This window comes from Tenrec ecaudatus, chromosome 13 (assembly GCF_050624435.1).
Source record: "Tenrec ecaudatus isolate mTenEca1 chromosome 13, mTenEca1.hap1, whole genome shotgun sequence".
NCBI classification, from domain to species: Eukaryota; Metazoa; Chordata; class Mammalia; order Afrosoricida; family Tenrecidae; genus Tenrec; species Tenrec ecaudatus.
The window spans coordinates 122479638-122493624 of record NC_134542.1 but is presented as its reverse complement, the minus strand read 5'-3'; the positions used below and the strand labels follow the sequence as shown (position 1 = coordinate 122493624).

Sequence of the window (13987 nt, the reverse complement as noted above, 5' to 3'; positions counted from 1 at the left end):
CGAACTCAAAATGGAGTCCCTTGTGCCAAGACCAGGCACAATGTACGTGTGTCAGCCTATGATCAGATTCCCCGGATGGGGCATCATCCTAACTAACGCGAACCAGCCAGCCATCCAACCCTGCCACAGTGTTAGTGGGCCTGAAGCAAGAAGAGAACCTAATGACCTTTGAGGTGAAGAACCATTCTGCACCCCAAAGTATTGACGTATATAACTGCCTTTAGGAAAAGAGAAGTAACTGGCATTATATGGTCTAGGTCCATTATGTCAGTGTAACAAAATTTAAAAATAAAATGGGAGAAAGAGGTCGGGTGGATGGTTATTAAACTCGACTATTCTTAGAGTTGGAGTTTGTACTTTTATCTTGTTTTATTTTGCTTGAATGCTATTGGCGCAGTTAAACATGACAGTTCAGTTCAATGATGCTTATCATGATTTCCACACTCTGCTAATTTAATTTATCACTCACCAGAGGTTATGTCAATCCAGTGATTTGAAGTGCATGGGCAGAATGTTTGCCGAGACTCTTCCATATTGAGAGATCTGGAATATAAATTTACTTCCTCCAAGTAACTCTTGGCTGCTGGGTCTCTCAAACAAGTGCTTATGGGACAGAACAAAGTGAAGCATTTCCCTATTAATTTGCATCCATAAGGATTATGCTTCTTTTATGCCTGTTATACTAGAGAATTACTTTATGGAAGTTCTAGTCAGATTCCAAAGTTGTTGGCTGAAAAGGTAGAGATGAGAATTGCAACACTTTGTTACATTTCCCAATTTGGTCCAATCATTACACAGACTGTACAGAAAATTCTGTTGCCTAACTTTATCGGGAATTGAAAAAGAAGTCACTTATCATAAAATATTTACTGAATTAAACTGATTTATGTTCCCAGTTCTGATGGAGCCACCTTATCCTTCCTTAAATCTTGGGAAACAGAGGCTAGATTTTGTAACTAAAAGGGGACTTCTCTTGAAATCCCTGCCCTGTTTGACTGGGTAGGCTAGAGAAACAAATCCAGGGACACTCATAATGTGGAGCATAGAGCTTCAATCTTCTACCAATGAGTAATTGGCTATCAAGGAAACAGCCCCAGCCCAGTCCAGATCAAGTCCATAAGTCTGATATTAGCTCATAAGTCCAATACTAGGCCATACATTCCTCTTAAGACTCATGCAGCACATGCAATGATGCTGAATGCAGAAAGATCACAGGTCGGTGGCTGAAAATTCTTGTGTATCCAATGGCAGTAGAATTTCTTAGTGTTGGCGCAGGTTTCCACATGGCTCCTCTAGCTCTCCGAATAGTGGGAAGGGGAAGCAGAGAGAGAGGGTGGCCCACCTCCAGGAAGAAAGAATGGAAGTTCCCAGATTTCTCATGAGAAGGTCAAACCCACCAGGAGACATCATGGAGCTGTGACCTGATTGACAGGCTAAACTCCATGCCTAGACTTATTTATTAAGTGAATATGAAATTATGTAACTACTACACCTGCTTTCATGTGACATTTTCTGTCCCCATGGTTAAATCATGAATTGTCCAAACAAAACAAAACAAAACAAAAAACCCACAAAAATAAACAAGTCACGGCCATGGAGTTAATATGGGCTCATAGTGACTCTATAGGACAGGTTAGAATCTCCCCTGTGAGTTTCCAAGACTAAATTTTTGCTGAAGTAAAAAGCTCCATCTTTCTCTGTGGCGTGAATGGTGGATTCAAAGTGCTAGTCTTACAGTTAGCAGCCCAACTCATAACCACTACACAAACAGGGCCCCTTATCTATCATTGTAGCTCTACCAGCAATAGCACACAAGTAGAGTCCAAAAGGATCCCTCAGTTATGCAGCCTACTTTCCATTGAATTGCTAACTTAATGTTAGTGATTGATCAGAATCAGATATGCCAAGTTACCACTACCAAGTGCTCCAAAGGGAATCCCATTAGAAGATCCTAGACAGAGTGGGAGGAAAATGTGGACCAAAACTCAATCACCTAAGAGACCTTCAAGACAATGGTCACCTTTCAAGTCCAGTCGTAGCGTAAACAAGTGTGTAACAACCACGGGGTTCATAGGTGAAATTGTACGGCTATAATATATAAAGATCATACTAAAGTCATAGAACATAGGAGAAAATAAAATAAAGGAGTCAGACACATTTTATAGTAGCATGCTCACCTCTGGGATGGCCATGATCTCAGCAGCCAGGTCTGTGCAGAGAGAGGGAGGAGGAGAGAGTCAATCTTTACTGTCATGGGATATTTCTAGGTAGCCATAAGATGTGCATATTCAGTAGTTACATACATTGCAAGGTGGGTGATAACCACAGTAAGGCCTCTGTGTTCACAGGTGAATAAACCTAATACCTGCATTGGAAGAAGGCATGGGGGGGGGATGGGTGCTGTGGCGGGAGGAGACAAGGAGAATGTTTGCTTCTATAGAGAGATAGAATCAACCATGTGCTCACTTTAAGACAGCATAGCTATTAGGGGAGAATCTGTGGGAATGATATTTAAAGCAGGATAATGAACTTGGACTTTATCTCTAACATACCAAAGTGGTGGCTTTCCTATTGTGGAATACTAGCTTTCTAGATTCCCTCTGTTATAAGTTAGGGAATATAGTCCTACTTCTCTCAGTCTTAGTTTCCCACAGTACAGAATGGAACTCACCCTGTTGATAGACTAAATAACTATATAAGTAAGATCAAAAGGACAGGACACACTCAAGAACATATTTAGGAAAATGTGGAGGAATAGAAACAGGAAAGCCTTGAAGAGAGGGGGATGAATAATAGTGTGTTGTTGTTGTGGATAGTTGCCCTCAATTAGGTTCCAGCTCACAGAGAAGCCAGGTACAACAGAATGAAAAACTGCCAATTCCTGCTCCATCTCACAGTAGTTTTTCTGCTTGTGCTCATTGCTGCAGTCAATGATTCGATCTCTCACAAGGGTCTTCCTATTTTTCACTGCCCTTCTACTTTCCCAAGCATGATATCCTTTTCCAGGGACTGGTTTCTCCTGAAAACATATTCAAGGTACATGAGACAACATCTCACCGTGCTCACTTCTCAGGAGCATTCTGGATGTACTTCTTCTGAGACAGATTTGTGAGTTCTTCTTGAAGTCCATGGTTCTTTCAATATTCTTCGCTGTCCTGTCCCGCAGGACATCAAGAATGTGGACCTGAAAGAGGGACTGGGAATGAAGATGGGCAAGGGCGTGAGAAATGAAGGCAAGACAGGAATCTGATCAAGCCTCATTTATTGAGTTGAGAGCAGAGGTTTAAATAGCCAGCGAGGGCTGGCACCATTACATCACATGTAAAATAGGGTACATCTGAGGTAGCCAATAGTCATGCATCTTCAAACAAGGAAGGAATGGCGGGCAACTGATCAAACAGGTAAGTATGCTAATGAAGCATTCCTGGTGAGCCTGGGGGGAGATGCCAGCAGACATGTATTGACCAATGAGTATAGCAGCTGCTAGTGAAAGATCACCAATCCTAGCAAGGGTCAGGGCAGCCACCCTCTGGTGGGAAAGGAACAAAGGGCCGAAAAACCTCTGGGCAGTTTGTATGGCGAGAGTAGATTCATGGCTAAAATCCAGGGTGGGGAGACACGCAGCTCCCTACACTTCGCCAAACCATAATTCAAATGATGCAAGAAGTATCAAAAGAGGATGGGAGGGATACACAAAGCAAGAGGTAGCATATGATCTAAAACTGGTGGTAGTGAAGGAAGAAGTTCCAAAGGTACTGAAGGTATTAACAAAAAACAAGGCTCCAGGAGTTGACAGAATACCAGCTGAAATGTATCAACCAGCTGATGAAGCACAGGAATCACTCAATTCTCTATGTAAGAAATTCAAAACATAGCTGCCTGGTAATAAAACTGTAGAAATTATCAACCAATAGAATTAAAACCACATGCACATAAATTTTTTCAGAAGATGATTCAATAATGCTTGTAGCAGTACTTCAACAGGAAGACTCCAGAAGTGCAATCTGGATTCAGAAGAGAATGTGACATGAGATGTCATTGCTGACATCAGGTGGGTCTTGCCTGAAAGCTACCAGAAATGTGTTTACTTGTGTTCATTGACTATGCAAAAACATTTAACTGTGTGGACCTGTGGCAGGTGGATTTATGGTAACTTGAAGATGTATGACCATGTAGTGGGGAAATCCAACCTGCCAATCAGGTCACAGCTTCATGATGCCTCCTTGGGGGTGTGGCCTTCTAATAATTGGAGAATATTGGTATTTCCTTCTATCTGCCACTCCATATTTCTGCTTGATAGAACTCTGTCTTTCTTCAGGGCCGTTCCCATGTGGGCTGCCTGAGCCTGAGAGCTATTGGTGCCCTCCCACACTACGACTGACCTTGGATCCATGTGATTCTGCATCCACTGGCCTGTTAGCTTCCGTATCCCGCTTCACCTTTATACAGCATCAACCTGCAGCTCTGTGAGTGTACAGAGGACCCTGCCCTGCATCAGACTTGTGACCTTGAGTTAGACTGGGGTGTGATGCCTTCTTGGTGTAATGGTACTTCTTGATATAAAACTCTTCCTTATACACATATGAGTGTCCCTGGATTTGTTTCTCTAGACAACCTGGCCTAACACAGGAACATAGCATTGAGATGAATTTAAATTTCAGAACATGTAGTTGTGCTCATGTAGAATTTGTACATGGACCAAGAGGCTCTCATTTAAAAAGAAGAGAATATTTTGTGGTTCAGAACTAGAAATGGTGTACATCAGAATTGTATCCTTTCATCATACTTATTCAATCTATATGCTGAGCAAATCATCCAAGAAGCTGGAGTTTCTGAAGAAGAACTTGGCTTTTTCCTTTTCATTTTCTAGGAGGAAGGCTTTTTAACATCTGTCAATCTATACATGACACAATTTGCATGCTGGAAAGGATGGAAATATTCAGCATGGATTCCATCACCATGTAAAGAAAACAAAACTCTGATTACTGGACCAAGAGATAATATCATAAATAGGGGAAATATTGAAGTTGTCAAGGATTTCATCTTATTTGGACACATGTTTGCACTGGGCATATCTGCTGTACAAGACCTCTTTAAAGTACTGAAGAGGAAAGAGGTCACTTTGAGGACAGAGGTGCACCTTTTTTCAGCCCCATCATATGCATGTGCAAGTTGGATATTGAGTAAGGAAGACCAAAGAAGAATCAATTCATTTAACTTATGGTATTGGCAAAGAATGCTGAAAGTCCCATGGACTGCAAGAAGATAGTACCTTAATGGGCTTGAAATGGTTAAGGGAAAACTGATGAGGGTGGGGGGAGAGTGAAAGGATTAGCCTGCTGTTAGTTAAAATATGAGAAGTATAACCATATCAGATTTAGTTTTTGGAATTTAAAAATGTAGCAGTCCCCTACTTGCAGTACAAATTGATTTTAAGCTTAATTAGTGGAGCTAGTCTTCTAATTCAGGAAGATGGTAAACAAGGCCATTAAGATAGGCAGGCATGCCTCAGCATCCCCCTAGAGATAAACAATGGAGTCTAATCCTTCAGGGTTGATGGTCTGGTAAACCCTGGAGAAATATAGGTATAGATACTTACCTGCTTTTTGCCACATAATTTGGGGTACACGCATGCACACACACACACACACACACACACACACCAACAGGCGCACACACACCTGCACATGCCAGACACACCTCAAATGTCAGTGTCTTAAAGTAAAATTGACCTGCAGGTGTCGATGCAAATGGGCACATCTGAGCATTTCCAACCAGTTGATTGAAAGGGACTGCTAATTGACTTTCCAGGTGGCACATTCTGTTCCAGGGCTCTGGCTGCATCAGTGTAGCTGCTAGTGGCTTGTCATCAGGAATGTCTTAAAGGGAGTCAATTTATCTTGCCTCCGTGGAGCTATTTATCTCCTTTGCACCTCCAAAAGAGGTCATTAAGCTACAACCTAATTGAATGAGGAGACTCTACCCTTTTGGAAGTTGACAGATTATGTAACTGCACATCACTGGAAAACTAATTCTTAATGGTGTGCTCCTTTTCCTTGATTTCCTAATTTTCATTTGTTCAATGATGGGTTCACTTGCCGCTGTTCTCAATCCATTTTCTGTCCCTACTACATTACTGGTTGTGGTCTACAAAGTGATGGTCTACAAAGTCAAGGCTGAGACTTTCAAGCAACATCCAAGACAGCCTGCCTTCACAAAGTCTGGTGACGTATATTTTGAATGTATTCTACTACCACAGTTGTACTCAGAGGGATCAGTGAAGGGAGTTTTGTTGGTCACTTAATTCATTAAATATACTTTCATCTCAAGTCTGACAATTGGGACCATGAGAAAAACATATCAATAGGCTGACCCAGACAGACAGAAATAAAAAAGAAGGACCAGAGTTACAAGACGATAAGACTACAATGAGCATTCAAGAGACTGCATCGCTCACCTATGGTGTAGACAAGTGTCACACAGCCTTGCCTTCGAGACCTCATGTGATGTTTGTGAAATGGGGTCTCCACAACATGAAAAGTTGACTCTTCAATCACTTTGGCACTTCCCATGGTTTCCTTGCAACCAGAAATTCACAGTTCTTTTTAAAGCCAAAGAAAGTTATGGAGAATATTTTGTTTGAAATAAAACAAAAAAAACTAAAGAACAAAAAATCAAAAGACACATGCAAAATTTTGTTTATTGTGGACATTTCTATAATAGCAAAACAATGGGGACAGTCAAAAACTGACCCTAGAGGCATGGAAAAACAAACTTCTGTATGTATACAATGGAATGTTATGGAATATCACTTAAAACATCACGAATCTGTTAGTAATTTTAAGACATGGACGTAGCAAGAGAATATTATGATTAAGAATGTTAATCAATCTCACAAAGATAACTATTTTATGAAATAGTTATTATAAGAAATGAAGAAAATGCAGTTTTCATAGGAAAAGATAGGATTTCAAGGACTACAAGGGTGCTGGAATGTGGTAGGGACAGTAAGAAGAAAGGGAGAGAAAATTTTGGAAGACACACACGCACACACACACACAAACACACACACACAAAAGGACCACATAAAGTGGGGGAGGGAGGAGAGCACTGGATAACTTTTACTGATTTGGCTTAATAAGATGGTTAGTGCAACTACACAGAATATGTTTTTATTTGAACTATTGTGATCTACATACAAAAAATCATAAAGAAGTATTTAAAATATATAAAAATGAGTAAATACCAATAAAAATAAAGATAATTTTTTTTAAATAGAGAGAAATGTGACACCGTGAAAAACCCTTTACATTATTTACCCATTGGATAGCAACATTGCTCTGAATCTCAAAAAATAAAGGAAAGGAAAAACTGAAGAGGACATAGATTCTTTATTGCTATAAAATTAATTTTTAACTTTTAAGGTGCAGCCATATATTGTTTAGTCCTTGCTAGGTTGAACAATAGAGACATAAAAGAAATTCATATGTATTGAAAATGATGTGTGTGGATCTTAAGTTCAAGAACAATAGCTATTAAAAAATAAAACAAACAAACAGAAAACCCACCTCAGATTCTGATCCTGTATAAGCATTATTTACATGGGATTGTGGTTAGAAGAAAGACTTCTTCTCAAAATCCAGTTTCTTTATTTTTAAAGTGATAATGCTTTATTCCTGAGGTCTGAAGTAACATAGGTCTCAGGCATAGATGCCCTTCAATCTCAGAGTTCTACTGGAGTTGTCTCTTGGAAATAGCCTATGGTAGTTACAAAATCTGTTGTCAATTTGAGACTTAAAAATGAAGGGGTGGAGTGTAGCCTGTCAATCAGATAACAGCTAGATGACCTCATTTAGAGGCACTAAGGAGATAAATAGCTCACTGGAGGTGGGACACACACTCACTCCCTGCCAGACATTCCTGCAGACAAGACAAATGGAACTACGCTAGAGTCCTTGAGCTGAAGGAGCCATATGGAGACCCCTGCCAGTGCCGAGATGCTTCCATTGCCACTAGAATCTAGTGACTAGATCGACAAGACTTTCCAACAACTGGCCTGTGATCTTTCTGTATTCGGTGTCATTGCATTTGGTGGATGAATCTGAAGAGGACTTTACAGATTGGTATCAGACATAGGGGCTCAAATCTGACTTACAGACTTGATCTTGACTGGGCTGGTATGTTTTCTCAATATTCAATTGCTTTTGTATATAAAGCTCTTTCTTATACAGGTATGTGTGTCTATGAATTTGTTTCTCTAGTCTACCTGGACTAAGATATAACCCTTAAAGCAATCCCTGTTGGATTCTTAGATTAACTAGTCAGGCAAAACACTGTTCGTTGTGACTGCCATCTGCATTTCTGTCACAACCCTCCAGACATCATTCCACTTAGCAGTCCCACCAAATGTGCAATGCAATTTTTTTTGCCATACTCGCCTAAGGGAATAAATGTAAGCCTCTTAAATCAATAAGGGCTTATATGGAAAGAAAACAAACACGGTATAAATTAAACACTGTTAATAAGTTAAAACAAAGTAGGAGGTCTTTAACACCCAGACATTAAACATATTATATAGCCATGGTAAACAAAAGAGTCTGGTACTGGTACAAATATTCATATGAAGACCAATGGATTAGAACTGAAACTCAGAAATACAATCAAATACCTATAGACACCTAATCTTTGATAAAGGTTTAAGACAGAGTAAGTGGGGGCAGAGATAGCCTTTTCTCTCAGAGATCCAAGTTATGTTGGATCTTCACTTGTACATGAACCGGACAAGAACAACTGTCTCTGAGAAGAAGCAAAACAGTTTATTAAAGGGGGACAGTGTTGGATTTTGGGAAGGGAACGTGAGCTCACCTTGGGCACACAGAAGAATGATGACCAGTTGAGATGCAAAAGTGGCAAAAGGAGTTTATTCACTAGCTTGAGCTAGGGCTTCCCTCCCTCCACTGCCCAGCACAGCGGGGACCCAGCGTCCAAAAGGGAATCAGTCCCGAACTTTTTGTTCTCCAGGCTTTTATAGGGCCAGGGGCAAGGAGCAGTCCAGAGTTGCTGTTCTTTAAATTTATTGGAGAAAACTTCTGGCGCCAGCACTGTCCAGTGGTGGTTGGCAAGCAGTTTTGTGTGTATCTCCTTGACTGGCTAATGGGGGTGGTGGGCACTGCACCCTACTGGTCAGTCTGGGACAGATGATGCCTTCTCTGACTGAATTACCTCAGTGTCCAGAAATCTGAAATTAGAGCTTAAGCCTGCCCTAGACTTTGGTTTTCATGGTGCTGGTGCTGGCAGTTGTAAACCAGGACCCCACAACAGAAAAAAGAACCTGCACAGTGACCACCCTCCCCCTCCCCCCCAAAGAGAGGGAGAATGGCTGGTCTTGATCGCTCACAGACTTGCGTTTTTATAGGGTGGGGTAAACAATGGGGGCTTTTCAGCTGTGTGAGGAAGCAAGCAAGAACAGAAGTAGACTTTGCAGTTAGCCTTGACATTTTAAAACTTTTTTTTCCTTCAAGATAGATGGTGTGGCCTTATACTGCAGCTGCTATTTTCTGGCAAATGTTTGCTTGACCTTAACCTCGGGAATTTCCATAGCTTGACACAAAATGGAGACTGCCACAAGATGGTTCCACTCAGGCTAACTATCACACACCTGCAAAATGATTTTTTTTAATGAAGAGGAAGATAATGCACACCATGTACAAAAATGAACTCACCATAAATCAGAGACCTAAACAGAAACCCTAGAACCTAAAGAGTAACAATGAAAAATTAGGGACACACTAAAGGGCACTAACACAAGACACAAAGACACTGTGAACATAATGAAATATCCATAGTATGGAAGAAATGTAAAGAACTGAGACCTACTCAAAATAAATGTATGCACATCGAAAGACTTCATCAAAGAATTTACAAAGAACGCACAGATTGAGAAAACCATTCAGTAATAAGACATCAGATTGAGGGCAAATCAACAAAATCTTTAAGCAACTACAATATTTAACAAGAAAAATACAAATAACGCAATAAAAAATAGGCACTGGACAAAATAAACAATTCATTAACGACAGCATCCAGGTGTCCATCAATCATATGAAGAAATGTTAACATTCACTAGGGAGAAGAGAAAAATAAAACAACAGTGAAATACCACCTGATACATTTTAATCAAAATTCAATAAGACAAAATAATAAATGTTAAAGTAGAATAGAAATAGGAATGCTCAGACATTGCTGGTGGACTGTACAATTTTAAAATCTCTATAGAAGTCAGTATAACACTTCCTTAGACAAATGCAAACACGAATATCTTATAATCTAGTAGTCTCTTCATTTTTATATAAATCCTAAAGAAATAAAGAATACAACAGGAACAGACATATGCACACCTGTGTTTATTGCTGTATTTTCCAAAATATCAGAAACAAGGAAACAACCATAGACACCAATTATAAAGGAATAGACAAACCCGGTACTTCCATGCAATAGAAGAAGGCTAAAACCACAAAGATGATCGTGCTGAGGTTGAATGTGTGGAGCCTTCCTGGAGGTCCAAGAGCATGCTGGCCATTAAAAGATGCAAGCAATCTGAACTGGGAGGTGATAAGAAGAGGCAAAGGGCCAAATGATCCAATTCTAAGCCTTGTTTTATCTTGTAAATTTGAAAAGTGTTGAATCAATAGTCGTATTATCTGTAAGAAAATATATTCTTACTTGAAAAAATGTCTTAAACACCACGAGGCATGGAAAAACCTATTATGCTTCACAAAGTCAGTCAAACTTACAAATATTTAATAACTAGCATTATAATGAAAACCAAAGATAAAGAAACTTGGATTATACTTGAAAAGACAAGACTGATGACTGTGAGGAGGCAAAGGACAGGAGGGAACAGGGACAGGAGAGCGATAGGCTATTCAGGAGGATGGGGCAGAGAAAAGAAAGAGAACCACTTGCACGGCGTGTTTAAAATGACACTGCTTTTGGTTTCCATTTCTTGAAAGATGGGCTGTGTAAATAAGTGCAGTGTACATCTTTTTAAATAAATCCCTCAAGATTTCTTATTCCTAAATCTAAACATTGGTCTGAGTGACTAACAAAAAAATAAAACAACAAAAAGCAGGAAAAGTAAAACAGAACTGGATTAGGATCTTTAACTACAGAAAAAAGTTCATTTCAAACAAAAAAAGGCAAAAGAAATCAGTAAAGGATTTTTCTTGTGGGTACCCAACCTACTAAGAATCATTGACTTTATTAATCCATTATGCTGGATTGAAACTGAGAGCAGCGTAGTAAATCCCTTAGCCAAATAGACATACGTAAAGAAGCAGACTAAGACTACGGACAAGAGAAAAGAGCGAAGAAACTGCTGTTGCTGGTTTTTAAATTTCAATATGATTTCTTCTAGAGTTGATAAGGAACACATTTCCATGGCAGAGAAACTCATTCTAGTTCAGTGTCCAGTAGAAATTGTCCTGTGTCAAAAAGTCTTTTTTTTTTTTTTCAAAAAGTCTTTTAAGTAATTATTTCCGTGGTTGCCTGATGATCCCTGGCTACTTTTCATGGTGAGCCCAACTTCTGCTTTTGTTCACTGGCAGTTTCAATAGCAATGATGAACAATACTGGCTGCAGTAGAGTTTGGGAAGGTAAAAATCTTGTGGGTTATTGACCATCAAGTAAAGACCATTGTATATAAGGTATTGAATGGGATATTAGATGAATTCCGATTAAGAAAAAACACTGACAGCCCATGTGATTTTAGGTGAAACAATGAAATAGAACAGAAACCTCTTCAGCTAATTTAATGAGATGTTCTTTCTCTCTGAATTGCTAACTTTCTTTCTTTCTTTTGTTCTTTCTTTCTTTCATGCCACATGGCAGGGACATACTTCTATTTCTTTTAGGAGCAGAGACAATATCTACTGGTTGGCGCTTGGGTCCCAGCTGTCCCCTCCTGCGCAAGCCTGGCCTGGCCTGGCCTGGCCTTGCTTCTGTGTCAAAGGAGAGGCAAAGGCTGACACATGAAGCCAGTCCTGTCCCCTTGGTTCCCACAGACGCCCTCTGGAGAGCAGCATGGTGCTTTCTGGCGAGGCCCTGCTGGACACGACTTCTGGTCAGGCTCTGGCTTCCTGTCCTCACAGCCTTCGTGCCTTTGGGGGGGGGGCAGCCCTTGTGTGGGATGGGGGTATTGTCTGTGATGGAGATCACCTCCAGGCTGCCCATGGTCAGCCCTTTGATAGCAGCCAGGCGCCCGGGCCCCAGGCCTTTCACCCCGACTGGGACTTGGGTCGGACGTGGGTCACACCCTTCCCCTTAGCTTTAGCTGCCGCTGTGATACCTGTGGTCTGCGATGCGATGCGGGTGGCCTTCTTGGCATTTCGGAAACCCTCAGTGCCACAGGATGCCCAGGCCAGAGGCTGGTGCGTGGCAGACACGACCTGAATCTGGGTGTTGTTGTAGGAGGCCTTAATGTGTGCGATTGGGATCTCCAATTTCTTTCCTGTGCACCTCAGCGAGCTCTCCGGGAGATGGAGGGTAAATGCTGAAGCTGCAGTGGCTTGAGACCGCGGCTTTCTACTCAGCCGCCACCTTTGCAGCTGCGCCCTGCAGCTGCCTGGAACCCACGTGGGTAGTCCAGGCCGGCGCCACACTCAGGGCCCAAGGTGTCTGGGACCGAGCCCCTGGGCGCAGGAGCCGGGAGCCCGCTGTGCGCACAGCCTGCATGGCTTGGTTTGGCCCCAGCCAGTGTTCCTGAATTGCTCATTTTCAGGAATTGATGTGGTTCAATTGTCACTAAGACAATTTTATGCGCACTTTATTACTGCTGTCTACTTTACGCTCCCTTTATTACCTCTGTTTATGCTCACTTTATTACCTCTGTCTACTGAGAACTGTTTTTAAAGGAACACTTTTTTTTGGTAACTGGCATTTTATTGGTTGTTTTGAGATCAGTATAGAGGCATTATGAACAATTAGTACATAATCCTTAATGCATGTATCCGAATCCTAAAATGGCATGTAGATAAAATTTGTTTCTACATTCCAGTGACTTTCCAGCTTTAAATTTAAAGGCAAATTTTAAAAAAGAGATTATCAAGTACCATTATCTTCAAATGCTGGTAAACCTACATCTTAAGTTCCACTAATTCACAATTCAATGTCACACACTACACACTCAAATGTTCAATCCTTCACAGCAGGTGACAATGTAATCAGGAAAACTGAACTACCACGACCAAAGGTGTTATAGAAAGCACAGTTCTGAAGAAAGCCATGATGGCAGAATGCTTTTCAGACACAATTCTATTAAGAGAACAAATGTAGAAACAAAATTTTAAATGTTCAAGTCATACAAATGCATGACAGTGACTCCAACTTGCTATTAAGTAGGCTTTGTATTAGGGATACAAAAACTTCCCCCCATTCCATGGAATGTTATGTTGACACCCAAGACAATTCTTCCCACACTTTAGACCCCACTATTTTCTGGTTGTACTAAAAAAATAAACAACCAGTAAATGATTTCACATCATAACAAAAAGCATTTACACTAAAAAATGGGATGAATTGGGATTACCTTCTTTAAAATGTTTCAAGAGCTACTAAAAATTTGCATTTACAAAATAGTTGATAAAAACATTCCTCTGGATTGTACAAGAAGGGAGATAACAGGGCCCACTGATAAGACATGATGAACATTAATCAGACTTGGCTTCTTTTTCTCCTGCTTTATCAGAGGCTGCACTCTCCTCGTTTTTCCTTTCTCCCATTTTCAGCAGGTAAATCTTCTTTAGCTACTTCTGCCTGTTTTCCCTTTCTTTGCACTTTTTTGTACGAAGATTTATCCTTTCCTGGTGCCTTTTTTGGCGTGGGATCCGCTTTTGCAGGCGCAGGTTTCGCTGACAATCTGGCCGATCTCCTCTTCGACGACTCCTTCACCGCCCCTTCGGCCGAGCTGACCTTCCTCTTGGGCATCTGG

At 40.8% G+C, this 13987-nt stretch overlaps 3 pseudogenes; all 3 read right to left on the bottom strand.

Annotated features, from left to right (window-relative positions):
• The window catches only part of LOC142424072 (uncharacterized), a 783158-nt pseudogene that overhangs the window by 590329 nt on the left and 178842 nt on the right, over positions 1-13987 (bottom strand).
• On the bottom strand, positions 8762-12732 carry LOC142424761 (small ribosomal subunit protein uS11m pseudogene; annotated as a pseudogene).
• LOC142424687 (non-histone chromosomal protein HMG-14 pseudogene) lies at positions 13707-13983 on the bottom strand (annotated as a pseudogene).